Below are 12,775 nucleotides of genomic sequence, written 5' to 3'. Positions count from 1 at the left end.
TATATTCATATTTGTCACAAAGTTGCTTCTGGTAGGAGTGTCTGGGGGGCTCAGTGGGTTAAGCCTCTGCCTTCGACTCAGGTCATGATCTCAGGGTCCTGGGATTGAGCCCCGTATTGGGCTCTCTGCTAAGCGGGGAGCCTGCTTTCCCTCTCACTCTCTGCCTACTTGTGATCTCTTTCTCTCTGTCAAATAAATAAATAAAATCTTTAAAAAAAAATGTTGCACGGGCAACCTGGGTGGTCAGTCAGTTAAAAAAAAAAAGTTGCTCCTCGTAAATTTGGAATACTTAGAAGCAATTTAGGGAAATAATGTAGAGTTATGAGATGAAAACTATATAGCTAATAAAAATGTTTTCAAAAATATTTTAAGACATGTGAAAATCCTTCAATGGATAATAATGAGAAAAAAATAAGGTTCAAAATTATTTCCACAGTCTAAATCTAATTTCATGTTCATGCATATATATGTATTTTATATAAATTGTACTTATATACATACTTACAAATATGTATAAATGTATTTTATGTCCATATATACATATTTACATATATAAATACATATTTATATATTGTGTGTATGTGTGTATGAAAGTGAGTGAATAAAGTGCTCACAGTATTGACGTTAAAGGTTTGTTTTCCTTCTGCATAAATTTGGTTATGGTTACATATTTCCTAATGAAGCATTATTTTACAATCGAAATAAAGAAAACTAATATTATTTTAAAAGAAATCTTTTGTTCGACTCAACTATTCCATCTATATACAATCATTTCCTCACCATCAATTTTACAAGAATTTTCTATCATGCGCCAGGCATTATCATTATTGGGGTCCATGGCAAAAAGGCAGTTATACAATATGGAAGTCATACTCCAGTGAAAAAGACAGATCTTTACAAAACTAGTATGATTTTATTGTACTCGGTCCTCTAACAGTAGTATAAACCAAGAGCAGACAACTATTACATAACCCACACTCTTTTATGCCTCAGTAGAAGGAAGGTCTGATGAGAGCATATACATGATTTGCAAGAACAGCTATCTTTGTAGTATAGCTTCCCTAGCGAAATGAAAGTGTAGACAAAATAAAGCTCAGCGTTACTGCTATTTAACTTAAACAGTGTTGTTCGCTACTAAGAGATAGAACTATCAATCCCATTTCTGCTGTAGTATGGTCCTGGTTTTCTCTTGAGTCCTCACTACCTTCTTAGTGCAAAAGGTTGTCATAGTTCAAGATTTTCCCATTAAACATGAGAAACAGCGACCAGCCACGCTTGTCTTTCTCAGCTTCTCTGCCCTGTTCCACATCAGCTAGCATCAGGTCCCAATCCAAACCAACCTTGGTGGTTTTGCTCCACGAGTTCTGTGGGCAGAGTTAATGGAGCTATCACTTGCTCTTGTCTGCAAACAAGGAATGATGGATGGCTATCTGCTAAATGTATTAAACTGAAGTTCAAAAGAGTAGCTCCTTAGCATGCAAAAGAAGAAGAAAAATTATATTTTTCATTTCTTCATTCACCTCTTACATTCCAGGAAGACTTTGTCTTCTCTTCCCTTCTCATGCTAGTCACCAATATAATAACAAGTTCCTCAGCATCAACCCATATACACAGTTTATTTAACACAGTACACTCGCTCCTTCACTCTGCAAACATTTATTGAGAGCCCATTAAGTGGCAAAGCTCGGTGCTAGAAGCTGGAGATACAAAATGAATAAAACATAGGGCTGGTACTTGGGCACTTGTGATACAGTGTGAGAGAAAGACATTAAAACAAATCACTGAAATAAAGTATCATAGGTGCTCTAATAAGCAAAGTATGTAGAGTAGCAATTATAAACTCCGTTTATTGAGAACTTGCTATATAGGTTCTGTGGTAAATACTTCATATGTATTAAAAGCCCTCAATCCTTGAAATATCCCTATGAGATAGCGAGAAGTTAAACCAACATACTTTCCTGACCCTGGCTAGACAATTCTGGGCGTCTGTGCTAAAAATACTGAAACCAAGCGAAAGGAAGTACTTTTGTTCCATGAAATCTTTGCTCCTGGAAGACATACTGAACCAATTAAAACAGCCTACTTAATTATTAAGACCAAAGGTGTTCATCAGGCCTTGCTTTAAGATCTCTGCCTTGCCATGCCCACCAATTCCAAGTTATTTTATCATAGAAACTGTCCAATCTCATCCAATTCTCTTCCTTGAAAGCTCCACTTTAAAATCATACGCTCAGACCCTAAAACTCCATAAATATCATCTTCCCCATCGCTAAGAAGCTACTAAACATCAGTCATACTGGCCTTCCCTCCCTACTCAGAAGGCCAATAAGCTTAGCCTTGCTTGACTAGCAGGTTTTTTGGGGTATCTTCTGAGGTATCAATGATCAGCAATTGATATGATAAGTATCGTTTCACATTTGTATAAGGATTATGTGACTCTAGTCTAAACCTTGTAATTCTGTCCATTCTGCCATTTATGGTGGATTAAAAGACGTGATATTTTATTTCTCTTTGTTGTCTGATTGCTGTTGCTAGGACTTCTAATACTATGTTGAACAAGAGTGGTGAAAGTGGGCATCCTTGTCTTGTTCCTGATCTCAACGGGAAGGCTGCAAGCTTTTTCCCATTGAGAATGATATTTGCTGTGGGTCTTTCATAGATAGATTTGATGAGGTTCAGGAATGTTCCCTCTATCCCTATACTTTGAAGCGTTTTAATCAGGAACGGATGCTGGATTTTGTCAAATGCTTTTTCTGCATCAATTGAGCGGACCATGTGATTCTTCTCTCTTCTCATATTAATTTGTTCTATCACATTGATTTACGAATGTTGAACCATCCTTGTAGCCCAGGGATGAATCCCACCTGTTCATGGTGGATAATCTTTTTAATGTGCTGTTGGATCCTGTTGGCTAGGATCTTGTTGAGAATCTTAGCACCCATATTCATCAGTGATATTGATCTAAAATTCTCCTTTTTGGTGGGGTCTTTGCCTGGTTTGGGGATCAGGGTAATGCTGGCTTCATAGAAAGAGTCTGGAAGTTTTCCTTCTGCTTCAATTTTTTGAAACAGCTTCAGGAGAATAGGTGTTATTTCTTCTTTGAAGGTTTGGTAGAATTCCCCAGGGAATCCGTCAGGTCCTGGGCTCTTGTTTTTTTGGGAGGTTTTTGATCACTGCTTCAATCTCGTTATTAGATATCGGTCTATTCAGGTTGTTGATTTCTTCCTGGTTCAATTTTGGTAGTTTATATTTTTCCAGGAATGCATCCATTTCATCTAGGTTGCTAAGTTTATTGGCATGTAACTGTTGATAATAACTCCAAATTGGTAATGAAGAAGTCTAACTCTCTCTCTTCGCAGATGACATGATTCTTTATATGGAAGACCCAAAAGACTCCACCCCCAAACTACTAGAACTCATACAGCAATTCAACAACGTGGCAGGATACAAAGTCAATGTGCAGAAATCAGTGGCTTTCTTATACACTGACAATGAAAATACAGAAAGGGAAATTAGAGAATCGATTCCATTTACTATAGCACCAAGAACCATAAAATACCCGGGAATAAACCTAACCAAAGAGGTAAAGGATCTGTACTCGAGGAACTACAGAACACTCATGAAAGAAATTAAAGAAGAAACAAAAAGATGGAAGACCATTCCATGCTCTTGGATCAGAAGAATAAACATTGTTAAAATGTCTATACTGCCTAGAGCAATATATACTTTTTTTTATTTTATTTTAAAGAGAGAAATTACAATTACACTGAGAGGCAGGCAGAGAGAGAGAGAGAAGGAAGCAGGCTCCCTGCTGAGCAGAGAGCCCGATGCGGGACTCGATCCCAGGACCCTGAGATCATGACCTGAGCCGAAGGCAGCGGCCTAACCCACTGAGCCACCCAGGCACCCGAGCAATATATACTTTTAATGCCATTCCGATCAAAATTCCACTGGTATTCTTCAAAGAGCTGGAGCAAATAATCCTAAAATTTGTATGGAATGAGAAGAGACCCCGAATCGCTAAGGAAATGTTGAAAAACAAAAATAAAGCTGGGGGCATCATGTTACCTGATTTCAAGCTTTATGACAAAGCTGTGATCACCAAGACAGCATGGTACTGGCATAAAAACAGACACATAGACCAGTGGAACAGAGTAGAGAGCCCAGATATGGACCCTCAACTCTATGGTCAATTAATCTTCGACAAAACAGGAAAAAATATACAGTGGAAAAAAGACAGTCTCTTCAATAAATGGTGCTGGGAAAACTGGACAGCTATATGTAGAAGAATGAAACTCTACCATTCTCTTACACCGTACACAAAGATAAACTCAAAATGGATAAAAGACCTCAATATGAGACAGGAATCCATCAGAATCCTAGAGGAGAACATAGGCAATAATCTCTTCGATATCAGTCACAGCAACTTCTTTCAAGATATGTCTCCAAAGGCAAAGGAGACTAAAGCGAATATGTACTTTTGGGACTTCATCAAAATCAAAAGCTTCTGCACAGCAAAGGAAACAGTCAAAAAAACAAAGAGGCAACCCACGGAATGGGAGAAGATATTTGCAAATGACAGTACAGACAAAAGGTTGATATCCAGGATCTGTAATGAACTCCTCAAACTCAATACACACGAAACAGGCAAACATATCAAAAAATGGAAGAAGATATGAACAGACACTTCTCCAATCAAGACATACAAATGGCTATCAGACACATGAAAAAATGTTCATCATCATTAGCCCTCAGGGAAATTCACATTAAAACCACATTGAGATATCACCTTATACCAGTTAGAATGGCCAAAATTAACAAAACAGGAAACAACATGTGTTGGAGAGGATGTGGAGAAAGAGGAACCCTCTTACACTGTCGGTGGGAATGCAAGTTGGTGCAGCCTCTTTGGAGAACAGTGTGGAGATTCCTCAAGAAATTAAAAATAGAGCTTCCCTACGACCCTGCCATAGCACTACTGGGTATTTACCCCAAAGATACAGATGGAGTGAAACAAAGGGCCATCTGTACCCCAATGTTTATAGCAGCAATGGCCACGGTCGCCAAACTGTGGAAAGAACCAAGATGCCCTTCAACGGACGAATGGATAAGGAAGATGTGGTCCATATACACATGGAGTATTATGCCTCCATCAGAAAGGATGAATACCCAACTTTTGTAGAAACATGGACGGGACTGGAAGAGATTGTGCTGAGTGAAATAAGTCAAGCAGAGAGAGTCAATTATCATATGGTTTCACTTATTTGTGGAGCATAACAAATATCATGGAGGACAAGGGGTGTTAGAGAGGAGAAGGGAGTTGGGGTAAATTGGAAGGGGAGGTGAATCATAAGAGACTATGGACTCTGAAAAACAATCTGAGAGGTTTGAAGTGGCAGGGGTGTGGGAGGTTGGGGTACCAGGTGGTGGGTATTATAGAGGGCACAGATTGGTGGTGAAAAAATAATGAATACTATTTTTCTGAAAATAAATAAATTGAAAAAATTTTTTAAAAAAGACATGATATTTTAGTGGGAAATGTATGAAGGAAGGGCACAGTAAACACATCACTTAAGCTGAGTTTTAAAAGCCAGATAAAGTGGGGCAACTGGGTGGCTCAGTTGGTTAAGTGTTTGACTCTTGCCTTTGGCTCAGGTCATGATCTCAGGGTCGTGAGATCAACCCTGTGATGAGCCCCATGATGAGCCCTGTGACAAGCCAGGCATGGAGCCCTGCATGGAGTCCTGAATTGGGCTCTATCCTGGGTGTGAAACCTGCTTGGGATTCTCTGTCTCCCTCTCCCTGTGTCCCTTCTGTCCCCACCCTGCTCATATATATTCTCTCTCTCTCTCTCAAAAAATCAAAAATAAAAAAACAAGAACCAGGCAAAGTATTCATCTGACTTTCCGGAGAGGAAATGATATTTGCATGCAAAGAAACAAAAAGGCACGAACCTGTAAGGTAGTTAAAAGAAGTTAATTGCAGAAAGAGCTCATGGTGGAATGGGATGCTAGGAGATGAGGCTGGAAGCACAGGTGAGGCCAGATCACAAAAAGTCCTGTTTCCATCCTACAAGTTTTGATTTTATGTTGTAGGCAATGGGAAAATGAAGAGGGGCGCCTGGGTGGCTCAGTGGGTTAAGCCTCTGCCTCAGACTCAGGTCAGGATCTCAGGATCCTGGGATTGAGTGGGAAGCCAGCTTCTCTCTCTCTCTCTCTCTCTCTCTCTCTCTGCCTGCCTCTCTGTCTACTTTTTATCTCTCTCTCTGTCAAATAAATAAATAAAATTTTAAATTTAAAAAAAAAAAAAAGAAATGGGAGATTTTTTTTTTTTTTTTTTTAACCAGAGTGACATAATCAGTTTTGAGTTTTCATAAAGATTATTCTGGCACTGATTTGAAGGTACAAGTCAGGAAACAGGAAGACTCACTGGGAAGCTGTTACAGTAATGTAGAAGGGGTTCTGGTGACCAGCACGGTGTGGGTGGAGCGAAGAGGATGGGACATATGAAAGCAACCAAGGCCGTAAGGTATGATCATTAATGAGATGTCCTTAGGGGAAAGGAAGAGCTGGAGATTATTCTGGGTTTATAGTTTAGGCCAATGGGTACTTTCAAATATAAAAAATCTGAGGGGCACCTGGGTGGCTCAGTTAGTTACACATGGAACTCTTGATTTCAGCTCAGGTTATGATCTCAGTGTCCTGGGATGGAGCCCTGCATCAGGCTCCACACTTAGCCAAGAGTTAGCTTGAGGATTCTTTCTCTTTCTCCCTTTCTTCCTCTTCCTCTGCCTCTCCACAGCCCCCATGCTCCCTACCCCAGCCCTCCACACTCCCGCTTGGCTTGTGTGCTGCTCTCTTTTCTCTCTCTCTAATAAATAAACAAATCTTTAAGAAAGGAATATTATCTCTAGCGCCTCTGTCTTGAGGGTAGGTCAGTCTGATACTTCTCAAAGCACTGAACACGGGACCTTGAACACTGCGAGACGTGATGAACGTGTATTGAATGAAGGACTCAGAGGCAGGAAGACAGGTAAAAACTTACTGAATCGATCAGTAAGTGGCAGGAATTTGTTAGAAGCTCCCAGCATTCCAAATCTGGGAGGCTTGGCCAAAGTAAACAAAGATTCTGAAATCTTTGCAGGCCCCTCACAGCATTAGCTTTTATAGGATTTCTGCGATGGGAGCATTGCCTGCTTTTGATTTTGCTCCCTGGGATTTGAAACGGCTGAGCAGGAATCATGTGAGAGAGGAATGAGAATTAACATTTGGGAGCTTGAGACTCACAAGTGAGCGAAAGAGTCCAGGGAGATATGAAATATGCCAGATCCTCATGGGTCATGAATCTAAAAACAAACCAATCTACCTCTGGTCTGAACTATGCAAAGCCCAAAATACAAATGAAGACCTGAAGTTGATATATATACATATTTTTTTCTCTAATCATAAAACACACAGAGGTTAACATTTGCTTTTTTTAGCCATTTGTAAGTGTACAATTCAGTGGTATTAAACACATTCACGATGTTGTCCCATCATCACCACCACCCATCTCCAGAACTTTTTCATTTTCCCAAACTGAAGAACTTAAGTTCAACACTAGATCAACACATTTGGACTCTGGATTTTCTCAAATATGACCATGTGACAGTCTGTGGCCTTACCAATTCATTAATTCAGGTCACTTGCTGACTCTTCCCAAGTATAACTCAAACATACAGCAAAACAAATTAGCTGACTACTTAGAAATCATCCAAAAAATGAAATTTTAGGGGATATAGTTACTCAGTATGCTAGAAAACAAAGGAAATTCAACGAGTTACAAAGCATCCACCATTTCCTGATGGGTAGATTTCGGGTTGTTTGTTTTCTTAAGCATTGAACAGAATTATCAAGAAATATATTTTATGCAAGCATCTGTTCCTTTTCCATACAAAAAAAAAAAAAAAAAAAAGCTACTCCTCAAATCATTCCCAGTGCCCAGCTATACTCATTTCCTGTTAACAGATGCTCCCATGTGTCCAAAACACAGTCCCAAGAGGGGATTCTGTATCTTCCATCTGAGCATTTCCAGTAACATAATCTTCTCAGCTAACATGGCAATCGCTGCAGGGTGTCCCACAAGGGGGCAACTCCTCACCTTGTAATGTCTAACCGCTGGAGTGTCTGTGTGGTGAAGATTGATTTACAGCCCAAGGTGTCTGGTCCCTGAGGGCCACTCACTTCACTCTAGCCTTCAGGAATCGTATTTCACAGTCCCGGATAACCCGCTTGGGTAAACAATCAAACTGAGCACCAGAATTGCTGAGAGAACAGCAGATCTGGCAGTCAGAGAGCCAGGATGGCCACCTTCGAGACTGAGTGGATTTCTCCAGAGGTGTCCCCAACACTGAGCCAGGCTTCCTGGCTGGCAAACGCTTGGTCTCTAGCCCCTTGTTTTCATCAGATGACTCCAGGGCATGACCACCTTCAGGCTTCAGTCCTCAATCCAGAAAGCCATGTCTGTGACACAGAGGGCCAAATTCCGAAAGGAGTGTGTTGGAGAATTGTTGAATGGTTTTCAAGGGCTAGGGGTCAGCGGGCAGGCGGTGGGCAATTTGCACACACCCCTGGGAGAGAAGGGGCTTCCAGCCTTGTTCTTCACCAACACCAACACCTGGTGCAGAAGCTGCACAGACCGGAGTGTGGCACCTTTTAAAAATGTATCCCAACCTCAGGGCCAGTGGAAGCCAAGCTAAGGAAGTGCCTCAGGGCACTACGTGGGCTTCCGGGGGCAGAGAGAGCGAGCGCTAATTGGCCAATCAGCCAGTCAGGGTCCTAAGCCCTCTTCAATCGAAACAGCTTTATAGATATGTTCTAATGATTAAAGAAGACAATTCAGCTGACAAAAACTGTATTGAACACATCAGGAAGGGGGCAGTCTCCATTCCTAAGGGTTCAGAGAACTGCAATATGTAGCAGATGGTGGACAGATTTTTTAGGGTAAAGGATAAGGGGCAAGGAAGTAAGCATAAAGCCCAGAGCTGGCTTGGCATTTACATATTAGACAACTGGAAATGCTGCATTTCTGGTCAGTCAGAGCATTTCTAGGGACAGGAAAGTTATCCAAGCTTTGGTCTGCAGGCATGGTGTCCTGGGCAGGAGCTGCTCCATCTTGGGCCTACAGTTATTTCAAAATATATACATACATATATTTTTCTCTGTATATTTTTATATTGGGGGAAATCTATATCAGATTTCTTCTATTTCAAAGGATTCCTTTGATATAAGAAACAAACAATACAAAACAAAACCCTCTGATGACAACACAGAGATTTCTAGAGCAAAAAGACTGGGCCAGTTCATCCAGACTGAGTGTGGGCCAGTGTCTGGAACAGTGTCCTCCTCACTCCTGGATCACTGCTTTCTCTCCGCCCCACTGCCTGCCTCACTGTGCACCCTTTAATGTCAAAACACAGAGTGGCTGAGCTATTTCCAATGTTCTGGTCTCAATTCTCATTCAGCGTGAACAGCAGGGAGAAAATGAAACCGTTGAAAGAAGCGAAAAGGATCTGCCTATTTGCATCCTGAAAATCAATGGTGGACCCAGAATAACAGCGAACAAGCCTATCCTGGGATCCAGTGCTCTCTCCACTGAACTCATTTTCACCTGCCCATGAACCCCTCACTATCTTTCTTATTTATGATTCCTGCTTCCTCGAGATGTACAAGGTGACTGGAGAAATCCTAATGGCAGAATCTCTCCCAGATTATCCCTACACCTTGACCTCAAAGAGCTCTGGGATTTCTGTGCCTTCCCAGCTAGTTTTATCTTTAATGCAAGCTTATTTTTTCCATATAATCAAGAGGTTAGGCCCTTGAGACAGAGTGCCTCCCTCTTAGATGCTCCGGTGAAAGGCCTATGTAAAGTCCCTGCATGATTAGTACTCAACACCATAATCAGTCATTTGGAACAAGGAGATGCTTCATAAGAGTATTGCCCTGTTCTTTCAGAAAGGGAAAAATCCTCATATATTCCCAGGTTCTTTGAACCAAATTATTCCCACAAGTCCAAGCGCCTACCCCCAGATATTTGAGTAGATGCACTGATTTAACCAACAGAATTCAGAACACCAGCACCCAATGAAATACCGAAGATAGTCCAATTCATTTATTTTAACATTTGGGTAAACTGAGAATTACCCAGAGATTCTAATTAGTTTATAATGAACCCACTCCCCAGTCCTGGATCTTACCACCAAACTCCATGACAAGTCATTGAGACATGTCATTCTCAAACGAATTCCAGTGAAGACAGTAAATGACATGGTCATATCTCCTAGCTACAAGAAGCCACTGGGTTTATAATTAAAAAAGATGAAGCCAGTGGAAGGAAGTCAGAGTGTACAGAGCAACAGTCCTTTGATTGAGCACTCAGAAAACCCAACTTGTGTGCTGTGTGCTCCTCAAATTCTCGAGACATCCATGATCCAAAGTAGGTGAACAATCACTAACCCAGTTACGGCTCCACTCCCTGGGCGACCATCCCAGGAGACAACCAGCTGGGCAGCCTCCCGGCTTCTCTCCCTCTCACTGCACCAAATCATTCCCATGAAACCCAAACCTTTCCAAATGAGTTTGGCTCTTATTTTAGTTTTTGTACTAACTCCCTAGGGCCACTAGCTTTGGCAGGATTCTGTTAGGTTTGTCATGTTTCAGAAGGATAATGATTAAGAATTATAGAGGGCAAGGAGTGGGTGGGGCAGAGAAAGCAGAGTAGGAGGAAGAGGGAAAGCAGGAGGAGGAGGAGGAGAAGGAAGTGTTGTTAACAACAAGACCACTGGGACAATCAGCCATGGGAATGATTTCAGTTTAAGCAACAAAGACTGTTTTGTTTCCTGAGCTCTCAACTGAGCAGCATTTGGCTGCAACAGAAGAAAGGGATCCCTGGGGAAAGGCGGGGGCTAGGCATTCAACTACCTCTCTTGTCGCCACAGGCTGTCATCTTGTCAGGAGCCCATAAACCAGGGAAAGCTGGGTTCAGTCCTCACGGGGGTGGGGGGGGAGAGACAGGGGGGTGTAGGGTCATTGAAGAAGACCTGAGACCCTGCAGGTGTTTGGGGTGAAGTCGCTGGGGTCCGTCTTTCCCCTTTGAACCCCCCCACCCCCGCCGCCGCGCCCCTGGGAGATCCATCCTCCTAGAAATCCTGCCTTGTCTGCTGCAGACATGAAATGAGATTCAGACTACTTGGGATACTCAAAGTCCCCAAGCAACTCAGAGAGGGTGAGAAAGTAGTGAGAAGAGATGGGCTTTTAACCTCGAACCCAGGAGTTCCCGTCTCCTTTTCAAGGCATAGCATGTCCATGTTCTTCTCTCACACTGCTTCTTTCAAAATAAAAAAAACAGTGATCACTTGAGAAGTGGGGGCAGTTTCCCACTGGACGGGTCTCTCTGAGCATCAGGGACAAGGTAACAGAGCTCTCTCATCAAATCTGACACCATAGCACTAAATGGCCGCTCTCCTCAGTATTATTAAAAGGCCCTGCATTCGGTTCGTAAATAGGTCTGATTTTTTTCAGAAATAAGTAAATGGCTTCCTAGAAAGAAGCATTACCACTCAGTCACAGGAAGCCTGTTTTAAAAATTACATGCATGCATTCAGGCAGGTGTCTGAAGGAACAGTAAGCCCTGGTCTTGCTGAGAGCCCTCTGAGCACACCCCATTCTGAAAATTAGCATGTCTGAACTCACAAAATAACCTCCATAATGGAAGTTGGGAAATGGTCCTGTGGTGCTGGCCTTGCCAGCGCCAGTGTTGTAAGAAGGGCCCATGATAAAAGCCCCTGTGTGAAAGGACAAATCTCCCTAAAGAAACTCCTACCGCGGGATGACGGATCTGTTTGCCTTAAACTGGAAAAATCCAGGACCGATGAGGCCAGGTAGCCTTTCTTTGAAGTCAGGGCAAATACAGGACAACTTTTTCTCCTCCTCCCACTGGCTCACTGGCCACCACTTGGTTTTGAGACCAAGTGCATTCAAACCCCAAAACCAAGAGCTGACAATGCACACTGCCTTTCCCGAATACCCCGCTCCCCCTCTGCTTTTGGCTAGCAGAACAGATTCGGAGCCATGCTCTCTGGAGCACAATTCGTTACTGCTCCGAACAGGCTGGGACTTGCTTTCAAAAGGCAGCTGGGCTTGGGGACCATGTTTCACTTCTTGACACCATTAATTGGGTTATGAGTCAGAGCTGTAATGAAGACAAGTTTTGGTGTCTCCTGAAACTGTCCTGGGAAATGCAAACGCACCAGCCCAAAAGCCACAGAGGGAGGGAGAACCGGACAGATCTGCTTTGTTTATCGGGCCCACACGGTCACCAGATAAATGGTCAGTGTCATGGGACGCCTCTGTGGACAGACCTACAGTTTTTTTCTGCTACTCCCGAGGCCCCGAGATGTCACAGTCCCTCACCCAGAGTGCCTCATTAGTAACAGGAGGAAGTGGGAGGAGGCACAAGTAGATTCAAAGCAAGCTACAGAAGGAGACTTAGGGGAGAGAATATTCTGAGAGCCTAGATGGTGAAGGAGAGGCGAGACCTGGTGTCCCAGGCGAATCAGGCCACTGACTTTCAGGAGCGAGACCCACTCCCTCCCTCCATGAGGGCAGCAAAGGGAGAGCCAGCAGCAGTACCCCTTTCCCCAGAAGCAAACCTCAGAAGGTCTGAATCAAAATAATCGGCCTAGGCTGACCAATCTCACAGAGGGCCAATACCCATGCAATCCTGAATGTAGCCAAGT

The sequence above is a fragment of the Mustela nigripes genome, chromosome 9, assembly GCF_022355385.1.
Source record: "Mustela nigripes isolate SB6536 chromosome 9, MUSNIG.SB6536, whole genome shotgun sequence".
In the NCBI taxonomy this organism is placed as follows: domain Eukaryota; kingdom Metazoa; phylum Chordata; class Mammalia; order Carnivora; family Mustelidae; genus Mustela; species Mustela nigripes.
The sequence above is the reverse complement of the archived record's forward strand: the minus strand, read 5'-3'. Positions refer to the sequence as shown.